The 15,260-nt window shown below is 40.3% G+C and overlaps 1 long non-coding RNA gene across 1 annotated transcript; it reads left to right on the plus strand.

Moving 5' to 3' along the window:
- The first annotated feature begins 1,406 nt into the window (after positions 1 to 1,406).
- Gm52418 lies at positions 1,407 to 8,669 on the plus strand. Its single transcript, XR_003953039.1, has 3 exons — positions 1,407 to 1,773; positions 3,403 to 3,508; positions 4,640 to 8,669. It is a non-coding gene; the product is annotated as a predicted gene, 52418 (long non-coding RNA).
- The last annotated feature ends 6,591 nt before the right edge of the window (positions 8,670 to 15,260 follow it).

Here is a 15,260-nt window from a genome sequence, read left to right on the forward strand (position 1 = left end):
ACTATCTATAATAGGATAGGTGCTAACTCACAGTTAAAGCAGAATGGAGTGTGCTTAATTGGAGTTACGGATGTGGATGTAATTGTGTTACTGTGAGGCTTTGTACAAGGATGGGAATACATGTGTGCCTGATAAAAAGCTCACTCGAGGTAGATGTTGCATAATGCACCTAAATTAGTCCTAGATGTGGAGGGGTGGTATTGTGGGTGTATCAGACAATAAATGCAATAAATGCAACAAAATATCATATTATGTGTCTAAAAATATTTTTATGTTACTACAATATTTGTTGTAAAGTCCTGTCATGTACATAAAAGGCCTTTTCTCCTGGCAATAGAAGCTTCTCTTTAAATATATCAACTCTTCCGTGCAATTTTCAGGTTGTATGAAAGTACTTCATTGAAGGCAGGAATTAAATTGAAGAGCAGGCATTACATTTGTTGGCTCTTTTGTGGTTGAAATGTATTTTGAAAGATAAGATTCTGCTCCTTAAATAGATATACCCAAGTTTCTGGGATGAATAGATATATAAAGATAACTAACGGCAGTAGAGTGTGAATCAAATTCCTAGTTTAAGGTGTGGTAAAGATCGTTGAGATGTAGGTTGAGAACTTGTGAAAACTGCTGCTTTCCTTAGCCTTGTAATCATTAGTGTCTAATGGGATCTGGAAAAACGCAGGCAGGGCAGGCTTGGGGGAGTCACTGCAGAGTACACTGATCTGAGAGTCTTTGTGAGGAGCCCTGAATCAAAGTTTGCAGTTGCCTGTGCTTTGAATCCCTCCCTCCAGCCGTCCAGTGATGCCACGCTGGTGGCGTTGACCTCAGGGTCATTCTTTTTTAAACAATGATGTTTAATTTGTGAATGTGATTTCCAAATGCAAACGCTCCCCTGCCTTCCCTGGGTCTCCCTCTGTGGAAGAATGTGTGAATTCACACGCATCCTGTTCTAACTGTGCAGGGGAAAACTCCAGTCAGGAGACATTGTCCCACAACCTGGTTATCGGAGCAAGTAATGAACTGATAATACAAAACAGGGCTCATAGACACCAGCCTCCTTTGCTGACTGTGAAAAAGTGTCATAGGTTCTCATCCACTTCTAGGTTTTGTTTCTCCGACCAGATTGGGCTAAAAGTAAGACAGGGGGGTGAAGGCTCTTACTTCTGTTTGTTAATCTTTCTCCTTCTATCTTTTTTAAAGCCGTCCTCTTTTCTCCCCCTCTCTTTTGCCTCAATAGAAAGAGAAAAAAAAAGTTTTGTCAGCACTCCTGTTTCCTTTGTTGGTTGCTTTTTCTCAGAAGTCTTTCTCTGCTTTTATCCTCATCGCAGTCATGCATGAGAGAACAGTTGTGCGCTGTTGTCTGGCTGCTGTGCTAGTTTTGAATCAGTGGGACTCCCTCTTTGTTCTCTGTAGATTCTGAACACCGAAAGGTAAAAGAGTAGAAACAAGGATTGGGGCTCTTAAGAAGAGAAACCTAGATTCATTTAGATTTAATTCATTTGAGGGCCACGGCGGTAATAATTGAGGAGTTGCAGGGAGCAGAGCTGCCAGAGCTCAGTTTCCTTTACCTAGAACGTTTTGCTGACCTGGTGTCTCCGGCAAGCATGCATTTTAGCCATATGCTTCCAATATTCGGGACTCTAGGAATCTGCTTGGTGATTTGACGGAGAACTGTTCATTTCCCACTTGGGTCTGAGCCTTTGTAGCAGTTGCTTTAGCATACAAACACTGTCTACCTGAGGTGACGCCTGCCTGGGGTTTCGCGAGGACTTCATGGTAAGATAATTTTAAAATTCTACCAAAAAGATTTGCCTACATCTGCGCCAAAAGAAAGCTTTTGTCTCTACGTTCTTACTTTTGCAAAAGAAAAAAAAAACATTAGGCATTCAGAAGTGAAACTTGAACTTCGGATGGATGTGAGGGCTTCATCCTTACAAAACAGCCCCTTTCTGATCTGGTTATCCGACATGGGCTTGCTACGGGTTGTCATGGTGATAGTGTAGGCCTGAACATTTTCACAGGCTCAAACTATGAAGTTTTTGAAAACTGTTTTGATTAATTTTTCCTTCACTCCAACTTCTCTCTCACTTCAACTGTTACTTCTTTTGTTTCACCCTTGATTTATGGCAGGTTGCTGTCATTTAAATAGATGTGCATTTTGAAATTCCTCCTTTCTTTGCTAATGCAAAGAAAAAAATAACCCATGCAAGTCATGCTCAAAGAGTTGGTTATTGTTGCTTGCTGGATTTCGACTCTCTGTGGTTGTCGGGCCTAATTCAAAGTAATTCAGGCTCCACAGTGGGGGCAGTGCATAGCTCCACAGGAAATTATGATAGCAAAAGTCTTCCTGTCGAGCGGCGCACTTGGCACTACAAAGTGCCTTGGGCTGCAGCTACCTGAATAGGGTTGAATTAGACCAGACAACCGCATCATCCCACTTCTTAATCTATTAGAGCCATATACAAGTGGCAATTGTTGATTGCAAAAACGGGATTAAGAGGCTCTTCAAGTGAATTGATTTTCTTGTGAGAACAAAAAGAGGAAAGAGAAGCCTTCGTTTGAATCGCACAGCTAGAAAGTTTCATGAATGGGTTCCACTCCAAATGTTAGAATTCAAGCAATCAGTGAGTCCCCATGGGGCGTGCAGGTGAGAGAAATAAACTGCTCAAAAATAGCAAAGGATGTGCAAAAACCGAGTTTAAGGCATCTGCTTTGCAAGACTCCTCGGAATAAAGAAGCCCTTAGAAAGATATCTAATAAGGTGACACAGACAAACGGTTGTTCATAGTGTTTGCTCTTTGGCCTTGCATACTGTAGTGTGCGCCTGTCAAGTTTGTTAGAACCAGGTGAGTCATATACATATCTTTTTCATTCCAGCCTCTCATCTGCCCATCATGATGCGTCTGTCTCCCCCACCACCACCTCGCCCCATTAGCAGGTCTATGTTCTCCATTGGGATGTGTCCCCATGAACCAGGTGTCTTTTGGTGCATATGTTTTCTCCTTTAAGTGCCCTCAAGCTCTTTGACTTTGGTAACTTTGGAAAACGTAAATTGACTCTCTACTAGTTGGAGTCAAATGCTGTTTTGCCTTTCCCAAAGTGTCCTTTTTATTTGGAGGCTATCTTTGATTAGCACTCTGGCTTTAGATGGCCAAATCGCATGGCCAAGCCTCTGCCACAAGACAATTCCTCAGACCTTGAAAATATCAACTTTGTCCATCTAACATCTTCTGTTGCTCCGAGCAGTAGTTAAATGTCAAATTGATTGCAAACCCCACTCTAAAAGGAAACATAGAGAGGATGCACATGCATGCACTTCTGTACTCAGATTCCTAAAACTTTTCTTAGGCTCAGTCTAATGTTGGTTGCTTTCGATGGTTCATCGTGTCTCCCATATGTGTCTAGGATGGTCACGTATCTGGCAGCTTTTGCCATCAGAGACTCCAAGAATGGAGAGAATAGAAATGATACTCTTGCCAGCTGGAGAATGAAAATGGCCAGAGCAGACAAGGTGAGCCTCCCATTTCCTCTGCCTTCTGCGCTGTGTCTCAGACTAACCAGGAACATATCATCTGGAATGGCCTTGCCCTTCGAGGGTAAAACTGGTGAAGGGTGGTTAAGATATGCTAGAAGGGGCTCCAGTTTGGAAAGATAACTGTGATGAGGAAAAGGAACCTGGAACCCTTCACAAATCAGACTACTCAAAAGAGAATCTGTCGTCATCAACAGAAAGAATGAAAACATTCATCTGGCCTTCACCAATCAGCTTCAGTGGTTAGTGGATAGCAGTGTTGAGATGGGAGAAGCCACCTTTCTTTACAAGCTCAAATACCCCATTTCTCAAGCTGATAAAGAAAGTCTTATTTGTTTTAAATGGGGAATATAGTTTCCTTCTCCTTTTTGTTTTGTTTCTCTCATTTCAAAGTCAGTAGGCAAAGATATCAGTTGTTATAGTACTGTGAGTCTAGAAAGGCTACTGGATCTCAGATGCTGGCCCGCACTTTTGGGGACCAGGGATCTTTGATGCAATGTGGGAAAAACAAAGGGACACCCAAGTCAAGGGTTCCCACCCATCAACCAGCAAGCACATTGGTAGGTGGCTTCGGTTTGGCCTGTCATAGCCCAGCAGGCTGAGACACCCAGCACCATCCTTCCTTTGGCAGTGGGATTTCCCTTAAGGGGAGGCCCTGCTCAGACAACATTTATACAGGTACTTTTAATAGACTCACAAGTTGTGAGACTCTCCAAAGAAGAAAGCATGTGTATATTTACATGAAATATAATCAATACACCTCATGTCTTTTCTTTCCTGCATGTGTAAGTAAGTCTCCATCTGAGTATATTATACATGCAACCATCTTTATGTAAAGAGGAATTCAGAAGAATCACAGTTAGACAGGTCTGTTCTTTCCCTCTGGAATTTCTTTGAAGTCCAAAAGTAGAGGCATTGGCTTGCATCTAACATACCAAGTATGAAATACAGTAAGTAATAATTGGCTATTTATCATAATGTTGCTTTCCCGGCACACCATTCATTAACTGCCCCATATTTAATTATGCCAAAATTAGCACAGGGGAGTCTTTGGCTAGTGTATTTGCACATGCCATCAATTATGTCCTAATAAATTAATTTGCTTTTCAGGATTCACCAGAGGCACCAGTTGGGCCTCTGCGCTCCTGCTTGACTGTTCTGACTTTGAACAGGTTTATTCAGCTGCTGTCTGCTAAGCCCTACAGAAAAGCACAATGGCTGCTGATCGGCCTTTTATGGTTTATTGGAAACTGGTGGTCCGCACTGTGGCTCTGGTCAGTGATTAACCCGCGAGAAAACAAACTACACAAGGCTAAGTTGATGTTGGAGGAGGAATGAGCTCACTTCATTAAGGCTTGAAGAGGAAACCTTTTCTCCTTCAGTGCTTGTTCAAAACTTTTCAGGTCTCTATTTAATCACGTAATTCTCTCTAAGTAGCAAGAGAAGCCTGCTGCACAGCGAGCGGTCTTTTGCCACATGACAACTTAGAGAGATAAATTATATATAAATATCTTCATGGTTTTGTACAGGAAGGAAACCAATTTTAGTATTCCTCTGGAAAACTAATTTACTTGTTTCTTTATTAATAGAAATAGCCATTAGTACACTCCATGCTATTTCATGCACATGAATGGTGGACTCCATATTTCTTCTGGGCAACTTGCTCCTTGATAAGGTTATTGAAATTCAGGTGAAAGGTGCTTCCCTCTAGCCCTGTGATTCTAAACAAATATTGAAAGGGGCTGTGGAAGAGGACAGTGAGGGCAAAGGCTCAGATAATACAGATTATTGCAAAAGTGGAACAAACTAAATCTGTTCTCAGCTAGACTAGAAGGGGGAACAGGATCCGTGTGTGTCTATTTCAGGAAGTATTCCGGTTTTGAGCTTCATGTAACCTCGCATCACTCACCCAACCCCTCTTCTCCTTCCCTCTGTATAACTTCAACCTTGTAGTCAGGAACAAAACAGAGGATGTAGATTCATCAACTCTGGTTTGGGGGGTATTTATTTACTTATTTAGAACGAAAAGTTAATAAAACATGTAACATGGCAAGTTGGGGGATTTCAATAGCACCTTTTCATTTGATAGTTAAGGTTAGAATTATCCCTGCTATAATTCAGAGAACATCTTACCCACTTTTTTTTATTAGATATTTTCTTTATTAACATTTCAAATGTTATCCCCTTTCCTAGTTTCCCCTCCAAAAATCCCCTATCCTCTCCCCCCACCCCCTGTTCACCATCTCACCCACTCCCACTTCCTGGCCCAGGCAGTCCCCTATACTGGGGCATAGAGCCTTCACAGGACTAAGGGCCTCTCCTCCCACTGGTGACCGACTAGGCCATCCTCTACTACATATGCAGCTAGAGCCACGAGTTCCTCCATGTGTTTTCTTTGATTGGTGGTTTAGTCCCAGGAAGCTCTGGGGTACTGGTTAGTTGGTATTGTTGCATCTCCTATGAGGCTGCAAACCCCTTCATGTCCTTGGGTACTTTCTCTAGCTCCTTCCTTGGGGACCCTGTGCTTTGTCCAATGGATGGCTGTGAGCATCCACTTCTGTATTTGTCAGGCACTGGCAGAGCCTGTCAGGAGACAGCTTTGTCAGGCTCCTCAAGAGCTCAGCAAGCTCTTGTTGGCATCTGCAATAGTGTCTGGGTTTGGTGGTTGTTTATGGGATGGATCCCCAGGTGGGGCAGTCTCTGGATGGCATTTCCTTCAGTCTCTGCTCCACATTTTGTCTCTGTAACTCCTTCCATGAGTATTTTGTTCTCCCTTCTAAGAAAGATCGAACCTTTACTGGTACATTTTCCCTATCAGATATGCAATGATAATATTAAATTTCCTGCCCCACACTTGACCCACCTCACATACTCATGTGCCCACAAAGTACTCATTTGACATTGTTATTTACAAAAATTCCCCATGAATTAAAGACTGCATGTCAGTGAGAAAAGTTTCACATATAATCTATCAGCAAGGATGTACCAGACTTCAGAAAGCAGCAGGGAGATGAGGGTTCAGCTATGGGAGAATGCAGAGCATAAGAGCTAAGCCCTGACCTCTGCTCTGCTTCCTGCTCTCATTGCGGAATTCATCAGACCCCTTCCATGGACACTGATTTGTCCCTGATTGCACTGCCAGCAGGGATGAGTCTAAGCTTCTCTGACTGACTCCCTCAACCTTCTACCACATCATCTGTATCTCCTCCCCATGCTTCCCTCTCCCTTCAATGGCAATGAGGCCTGCACACACCTCTGACTTTGGGTACCATCAAAACTATCCATCCTTATCTTTCCCTTCCCACTATCAGTGATTCTGTTCTATCATGTTTTATGAGGCTTATCAAACTGTAATGTGCTCAATGTTCAACCACAAATTCTGATTCTACAGGGCTGAGGTGGTGCCTGAGATTCTGCATTGCTAATGAATTCTCAAAGATTGTCGATGTCGCTGGAGTCCTACTAATGGATCAGACATTTTCTTTCCTTCTGTGAGGAGCAAGGTGCTATATGCCAGCACTATTTTGCTGTAGTCAAATACTCTCACCAATGTGTAGAAACCTGAACAATGTTCTTAAAGGGCATCATAACATCATGGTATCTATTAAGGTCTCTATGTTAACTAGCCTCTTTCAATATTCAGTAGAAATACCTGCCAGTCCATACATATGCTTTTCCATATTTTAAAAAATGTCATTCATAACTACCAGCAAAGAAAAAGGCACAATTTGAGCTGATGTCCACAATTGTGGGAAAAGACTGGAGCTCAACAAATGACCTATAATTACAGGATTTTGAAATGTTAAGGAAATTTACTATTAAATCACATCCTGGTAGTGTTACTATGAAGAAAATGTTCTCAGCTGGGGGAATATTTTAGCTCTATAATGACATTTCATAAAATGGCTTTTAATATCAGCATAGCAGTTATTTTAAATTTTTTTAGCTTCTAAACCTTCCTTAGTGCTGAAGTCTGTCTGAGTAGGTGCTGGGCTAGCAATAAACCTTAGTCTAGACTGCTCTTTTCTCCCTTTAACTCCTAAGTTACCACTCTAAGGGATTGTGCATGGAAGAGAGGTTACTCAATTCTATTTGACAATTTCATATGCAAATACAATGTATTGTGATTCGATCCCCACATATTCTCTCCTACCTCCCCCGTTTTCTTCTGAACCATTCCTTCTTCCCAACTAATCCTCCTCTTCCTTTCATGATTTATTTTTGCTCCACTGAATTTAGTTAAGGTTTCTTACATAAGCATGGGTGAAGGGTTATTTGCCGGAGCAAGGATAAACTCATCTTCAAATACACTACTGAAGAAAAGGTTCTTCCCTCCCACAGCAACCACTGCCTGCCAATAGTTCCTCAGTTAAGGCTATGGCTTCAGGGATGTCTCCCATGATGACATACAGAAGGGCCCAGGCTTATGCTGGCATAGGGGTATGCGGAGGAGCTTTGCTTGTTATTGCAACAACCATGCTACGCTCTAAGTGATTTTTGATGAGTTTAATAATTCTTATTGTAGAATGTTCTTATTTATATCTAACCATACTAGTGGGATATACTTTAACGTATATCGTTACTATTGTTACTGTTGTGTCTAATGTATTATAAGCTGACCTAGAGTCCTGTATAGCAAGGATGAGCTTTCACTCTTGATCTTCCTGCATCCACCTCCAAAGTCTATATAATGTTACATGTATATATGTTTTCAGGGCTGACCATTTGGTATCAGATAACCAATTGGTAACCTCTTTCCTAGGGAAGACTATTTCTTCTCTTCTCATATTCCTCAGTTGCCTGTAGTGGTTTGTCTAGGTTTGAAACCTTATGATCTTTTCCCCTTCCAAATTGGCATGTCTATTATTGACATGCTTGTTTATCTTGGGCTTAGGCAGTCATGTTGGTGCAGTTTCATGGGTCTACCTTCTGATATTACTAGAAGATACAATCTCACAGGAACTTTCCTGCTCCTTTGGCTCTTGAAATCTTTCTACTCTCTTTCTGCAATGTTCCTTGAGCCTTCACTGTGGGGTTGTATTATAGATATATTAGTTGGGACTAGGCTCCACAACTCTGCATTTTGATTGGTTGTGGTTTGCTGTAATGGTCTCTGTCCATTGCAAAGAAGTTTCTTTGATGAGGAGTGAGTACTACACTTACATGTGGATATCAGGAAAAACACTTTGAGAGTAATTAGGGATTATTCTAGTTTAATAAAGTAGTGGCTGTATGTTTTCCTTCTATCACTGTGTGTGTGTGGGTGTATGTATATACATACATATATATATATATATATATATATATATATATATATATATATATATACTCTGAAGAATCTGAAGGTCATTAGTATATTGACAAGAACTGCATTTGTAGCATGGTCATTTTAGCAATATTAATTCTTCTAATACAAGAATGTGGGCTGTCTTTTCATTAGTTTGTGTGTCATATTGAATTTCTTTCAGTTAATGTTTTATAACCTCCATCACAAGAAATCACTGACTTCCTTGGTCAAATTTGTTCCTAGGCATTTACTAGCTATTATGAATGAAATTGCTTTTTAAATTTCTTCTCTTCAGACTCATTATTGGTATATAAAATGGTATTGATTTTTGTATGTTGATCTTTTTATTATGCAACATTACTGATATGCCATTATTATTTTGTTTAGCTAATCTTAAAATATTTGTAATTTATCACATTATTAACTTGGCTTGGTGTTAAGGTACTGTGAAATGGATAAAGAATTTTAAACCATGTAGTACAAAAGTTGTATAAAAGAAGGAGCCCTACTTTATAATCTGATAGAGTGTATTCAATGATAACAGTTCAAGGATAGCTTGCCACTTTTTGTATTAGAACTAAGAGAAAAGAGGTGTGTGTGTGTGTGTGTGTGTGTGTGTGTGTGTGTGTACAAAAACTAGTACAGAAAGAAAGTACATGGATGGAAGAATGAATTATCCCTTAGCTTTTGGGAAAATATCAACTTTTATTATTGACAATCTTTTTTTTTTTTTTAATATTTTTACTACGTATTTTCCTCAATTACATTTCCAATGCAATCCCAAAAGTCCCCCATACCCTCCCCCCCCCCCACTCCCCTACCCACCCATTCCCACTTTTTGGCCGTGGCGCTCCCCTGTACTGGGGCATATATAGTTTGCATGTCCAATGGGCCACCAGTATCAGTGATGGCCAACTAGGCCATCTTTTGATACATATGCAGCTAGAGTCAGGAGCTCCGGGGTACTGGTTAGTTCATAATGTTGTTGCACCTACAGGGTTGCAGAACTCTTTAGCTCCTTGGATACTTTCTCTAGCTCCACCATTGGGGGCCCTGTGATCCATCCAATAGCTGACTGTGAGCATCCACTTATGTGTTTGCTAGGCCCTGGCATAGTCTCACAAGAGGCAGTTATATCAGGGTCCTTTCAGCAAAATCTTGCTAGTGTATGCAATGGTGTCATTGTTTGGAGGCTAATTATGGGATGGATTCCTGGATATGGCAGTCTCTAGATGGTCCATCCTTTTGTCTCAGCTCCAAACTTTGTCTCTGTAACTCCTTCCATGGGTGTTTTGTTCCCACTTCTAAGGAGGGGCATAGTGTCCACACTTCAGTCTTCATTTTTCTTGAGTTTCATGTGTTTAGGAAATTGTATCTTATATCGTGGGTATCCTAGGTTTTGGGCTAGTATCCACTTATCAGTGAGTACATATTGTGTGAGTTCCTTTGTGATTGTGTTACCTCACTCAGGATGATGCTCTCCAGGTCCATCCATTTGGCTAGGAATTTCATAAATTCATTCTTTTTAATAGCTGAGTAGTACTCCATTGTGTAGATGTACCACATTTTCTGTATCCATTCCTCTGTTGAGGGGCATCTGGGTTCTTTCCAGTTTCTGGCTATTATAAATAAGGCTGCTATGAACATAGTGGAGCATGTGTCCTTCTTACCAGTTGGGGCTTCTTCTGGATATATGCCCAGGAGAGGTATTGCTGGATCCTCCGGTAGTACTATGTCCAATTTTCTGAGGAACCGCCAGACTGATTTCCAGAGTGGTTGTACAAGCCTGCAATCCCACCAACAATGGAGGAGTGTTCCTCTTTCTCCACATCCTCGCCAGCATCTGCTGTCACCTGAATTTTTGATCTTAGCCATTCTCACTGGTGTGAGGTGGAATCTCAGGGTTGTTTTGATTTGCATTTCCCTGATGATTAAGGATGTTGAACATTTTTTCAGGTGCTTCTCTGCCATTCGGTATTCCTCAGGTGAGAATTCTTTGTTCAGTTCTGAGCCCCATTTTTTAAGGGGGTTATTTGATTTTCTGAGGTCCACCTTCTTGAGTTCTTTATATATGTTGGATATTAGTCCCCTATCTGATTTAGGATAGGTAAAGATCCTTTCCCAATCTGTTGGTGGCCTTTTTGTCTTGTAGACGGTGTCTTTTGCCTTGCAGAAACTTTGCAGTTGCATGAGGTCCCATTTGTCAATTTTCAATCTTATAGCACAAGCCATTGCTGTTCTATTCAGGAATTTTCCCCCTGTGCCCATATCTTCCAGGCTTTTCCCCACTTTCTCCTTTATAAGTTTCAGTGTCTCTGGTTTTATGTGGAGTTCCTTGATCTACTTAGATTTGACCTTAGTACAAGGCGATAGGAATGGATCAATTCGCATTCTTCTACATGATAACCACCAGTTGTGCCAGCACCATTTGTTGAAAATGCTCTTTCTTCCAATGGATGGTTTTAGCTCCCTTGTCGAGGATCAAGTGACCATAGGTGTGTGGGTTCATTTCTGGGTCTTCAATTCTATTACATTGGTCTACTTGTCTGTCACTATACCAGTACCATACAGTTTTTATCACAATTGCTCATTAGTAAAGCTTTAGGTCAGGCATGGTGATTCCACCAGAGGTTCTTTTATCCTTGAGAAGAGTTTTTGATATCCTAGGGTTTTTTTGTTATTCCAGATGAATTTGCAGATTGCTCTTTCTAATTCGTTGAAGAATTGAGTTGGAATTTTGATGGGATTGCACTGAATCTGTAGATTGCTTTTGGCAAGATAGCCATTTTTACAATGTTGATTCTGCCAATCCATGAGCATGGGAGATCTTTCCATCTTCTGAGATCTTCTTTAATTTCTTTCTTCAGAGACTTGAAGTTCTTATCATACAGATCTTTCATTTCCTTAGTTAGAGTCATGCCAAGATATTTTATATTATTTGTGACTATTGAGAAGGGTGTTGTTTCCCTAATTTCTTTCTCAGCCTGTTTATTCTTTGTGTAGAGAAAGGCCATTGACTTGTTTGAGTTAATGCTATATCCAGCTACTTCACCAAAGCTTTTATCAGGTTTAGGAGTTCTCTGGTGGAATTTTTAGGGTCACTTATATATACTATCATATCATCTGCAAAAAGTGATATTTTGACTTCATCTTTTCTAATTTGTATCCCCTTGATCTCCTTATGTTGTCGAATTGCTCTGGCTAGGACTTCAAGTACAATGTTGAATAGGTAGGGAGAAAGTGGGCAGCCTTGTCTAGTCCCTGATTTTAGTGGGATTGCTTCCAGCTTCTCACCATTTACTTTGATGTTGGCTCCTGGTTTGCTGTAGATTGCTTTTATCATGTTTAGGTATGGGCCTTGAATTCCTGATCTTTCCAAGACTTTTATCATGAATGGGTGTTGGATTTTGCCAAATGCTTTCTCCCCATCTAAGGAGATGATCATGTGGTTTTTGTCTTTGAGTTTGTTTATATAATGGATTACATTGATGGATTTCCGTATATTAAACCATCTCTGAATCCCTGGAATAAAACCTACTTGGTCAGGATGGATGATTGTTTTAATGAGTTCTTGGATTCAGTTATTGAGAATTTTATTGAGTATTTTTCATCGATATTCTTAAGGGAAATTGGTCTGAAGTTCTCTGTCTTTGTTGGATCTTTCTGTGGTTTAGGTATCAGAGTAATTGTGGCTTCATAGAATGAGTTGAGTAGAGTACCTTCTACTTCTATTTTGTGGAATAGTTTGTGCAGAACTGGAATTAGATCTTCTTTGATGTTCTGATAGAACTCTGCACTAAACCCATCTGGTCCTGGGCTTTTTTTTTTTTTTGGTTGGGAGACTATTAATGACTGCTTCTATTTCGTTAGGGGATATGGGATTGTTTAGATCATTAACTTGATCCTGATTTAACTTTGGTACCTGGTATCTGTGTAGAAATTTGTCCTTTTCTTCCAGGTTTTCCAGTTTTGTTGAGTATAGCCTTTTGTAGAAGGATCTGATGGTGTTTTGGATTTCTTCAGGATCTATTGTTATGTCTCCCTTTTCATTTCTGATTTTGGTAATTAGGATGCTGTCTCTGTGCCCTCTAGTGAGTCTGGCTAAGGGTTTATCTAGCTTGTTGATTTTCTCAAAGAACCAGCTCCTCCTTTGGTTGATTCTTTGAATAGCTCTTCTTGTTTCCACTTGGTTGAATTCTCCCCTGAGTTTGATTACTTCCTACTGTCTACTCCTCTTGTGTGAGTTTGCTTCTTTTGTTCTAGAGCTTTTAGGTGTGTTTTCAAGCTGCTAGTGTGTGCTCTCTCTAGTTTCTTTTTGGAGGCACTCAGAGCAATGAGTTTCCCTCTTAGAAATGCTTTCATTGTGTCCCCTAGGTTTGGGTATGTTGTGGCTTCATTTTCATTAAACTCTAAAAAGTCCTTAATTTCTTTCTTTATTCCTTCCTTGACCAAGGTATCACTGAGAAGAGTGTTGTTCAGTTTCCATGTGAATGTTGGCTTTCCATTATTTATGATGTTTTTAAGGTCAGCCTTAGTCCATGGTGGTCTGATAGGATGCATGGGACAATTTCAATATTTTTGTATCTGTTGAGTCCTGTTTTGTGACCAATTATATGGTCAATTATGGAGAAGGTCCCGTGAGGTGCTGAGAAGAAGGTATATCCTTTTGTTTTAGGATAAAATGTTCTGTAGATATCTGTTAAGTCCATTTGTTTCATCACTTCTGTTAGTTTCACTGTGTCCCTGTTTAGTTTCTGTTTCCACAATCTGTCCATTTATGAAAGTGGTGTGTTGAAGTCTCCCACCATTATTGTGTGAGGTGCAATGTGTGCTTTGAGCTTTACTAAAGTGTCTTTAATGAATGTGGCTGCCCTTGCGTTTAGAGCGTAGATATTCAGAATTGAGAGTTCCTCTTGGAGGATTGTACCTTTGATGAGTTTGAAGTGTCCCTCCTTGTCCTTTTTGATAACTTTGGGTTGGAAGTCGATTTTATTCGATATTAGAATGGCTACTCCAGCTTGTTTCTTCAGACCATTTGCTTGCAAAATTGTTTTCCAGCCTTTCACTCTGAGGTAGTGTCTGTCTTTTTCCCTGAGATGGGTTCCCTGTAAGCAGCAAAATTTTGGGTCCTGTTTGTGTTGCCAGTCTGTTAGTCTATGTGTTTTTATTGGGAAATTGAGTCCATTGATATTAAGAGATATTAAGGAAAAGTAATTGTTGCTTCCTTTTATTTTTGTTGTTAGAGTTGGCATTCTGTTCTTGTGGCTGCCTTCTTTTTGGTTTGTTGAGGGATTACTTTCTTGCTTTTTCTAGGGCGTGACTTCCGTCCTTGTATTGTTTTTTTTCTGTTATTATCCTTTGAAGGGCTGGATTCATGGAAAGATAATGTGTGAATTTGGTTTTGTTGTGCAATACTTTGATTTCTCCATCTATGGTAATTGAGAGTTTGGCTGGGTATAGTAGCCTGGGCTGGCATTTGTGTACTCTTACTGTCTGTATAACATCTGTCCAGGCTCTTCTGGCTTTCATAGTCTCTGGTGAAAAGTCTGGTGTAATTCTGATAGGCCTGCCTTTATATGTTACTTGACCTTTCTCCCTTACTGCTTTTAACATTCTATCTTTATTTAGTGCATTTGTTATTCTGATTATTATATGTCGGGAGGAATTTCTTTTCTGGTCCAGTCTATTTGGAGTTCTGTAGGCTTCTTGTATGTTCATGGGCATGTCATTCTTTAGGTTTGGGAACTTTTCTTCTATAACTTTGTTGAAGATATTTGCTGGCCCTTTAAGTTGAAAGTCTTCATTCTCATCTACTCCTATTATCCATAGGTTTGGTCTTCTCATTGTGTCCTGGATTTCCTGGATGTTTTGAGTTAGGATCTTTTTGCGTTTTGTATTTTCTTTGATTGTTGTGCCAATGTTCTCTATGGAATCTTCTGCACCTGAGATTCTCTCTTCCATGTCTTGTATTCTGTTGCTGATGCTCACATCTATGGTTCCAGATTTCTTTCCTAGGGTTTCTATCTCCAGCGTTGCCTCACTTTGGGTTTTCTTTATTGTGTCTACTTCACTTTTTAGGTCTTGGATGGTTTTATTCAATTCCATCACCTGTTTGGTCGTGTTTTCCTGCAATTCTTTAAGGGATTTTTGTGTTTCCTCTTTAAGGTCTTCTACCTGTTTAGCTGTGTTCTCCTTTATTTCTTTAAGTGATTTATTAAAGTCCTTCTTGATGTCCTCTACCATCATCATGAGATATGCTTTTAAATCCGGGTCTAGCTTTTTGGGTGTGTTGGGGTGCCCAGGATTAGGTGGGGTGGGCGTGCTGGGTTCTGATGATGGCGAGTGGTCTTGATTTCTGTTAGTAGGATTCTTACGTTTGCCTTTCGCCATCTGGTAATCTCTGGAGCTAGTTGTTATAGTTGTCTCTGATTAGAGCTTGTTCCT

This window comes from Mus musculus, chromosome X (genome assembly GCF_000001635.26).
Source record: "Mus musculus strain C57BL/6J chromosome X, GRCm38.p6 C57BL/6J".
Taxonomy (NCBI): Eukaryota; Metazoa; Chordata; class Mammalia; order Rodentia; family Muridae; genus Mus; species Mus musculus.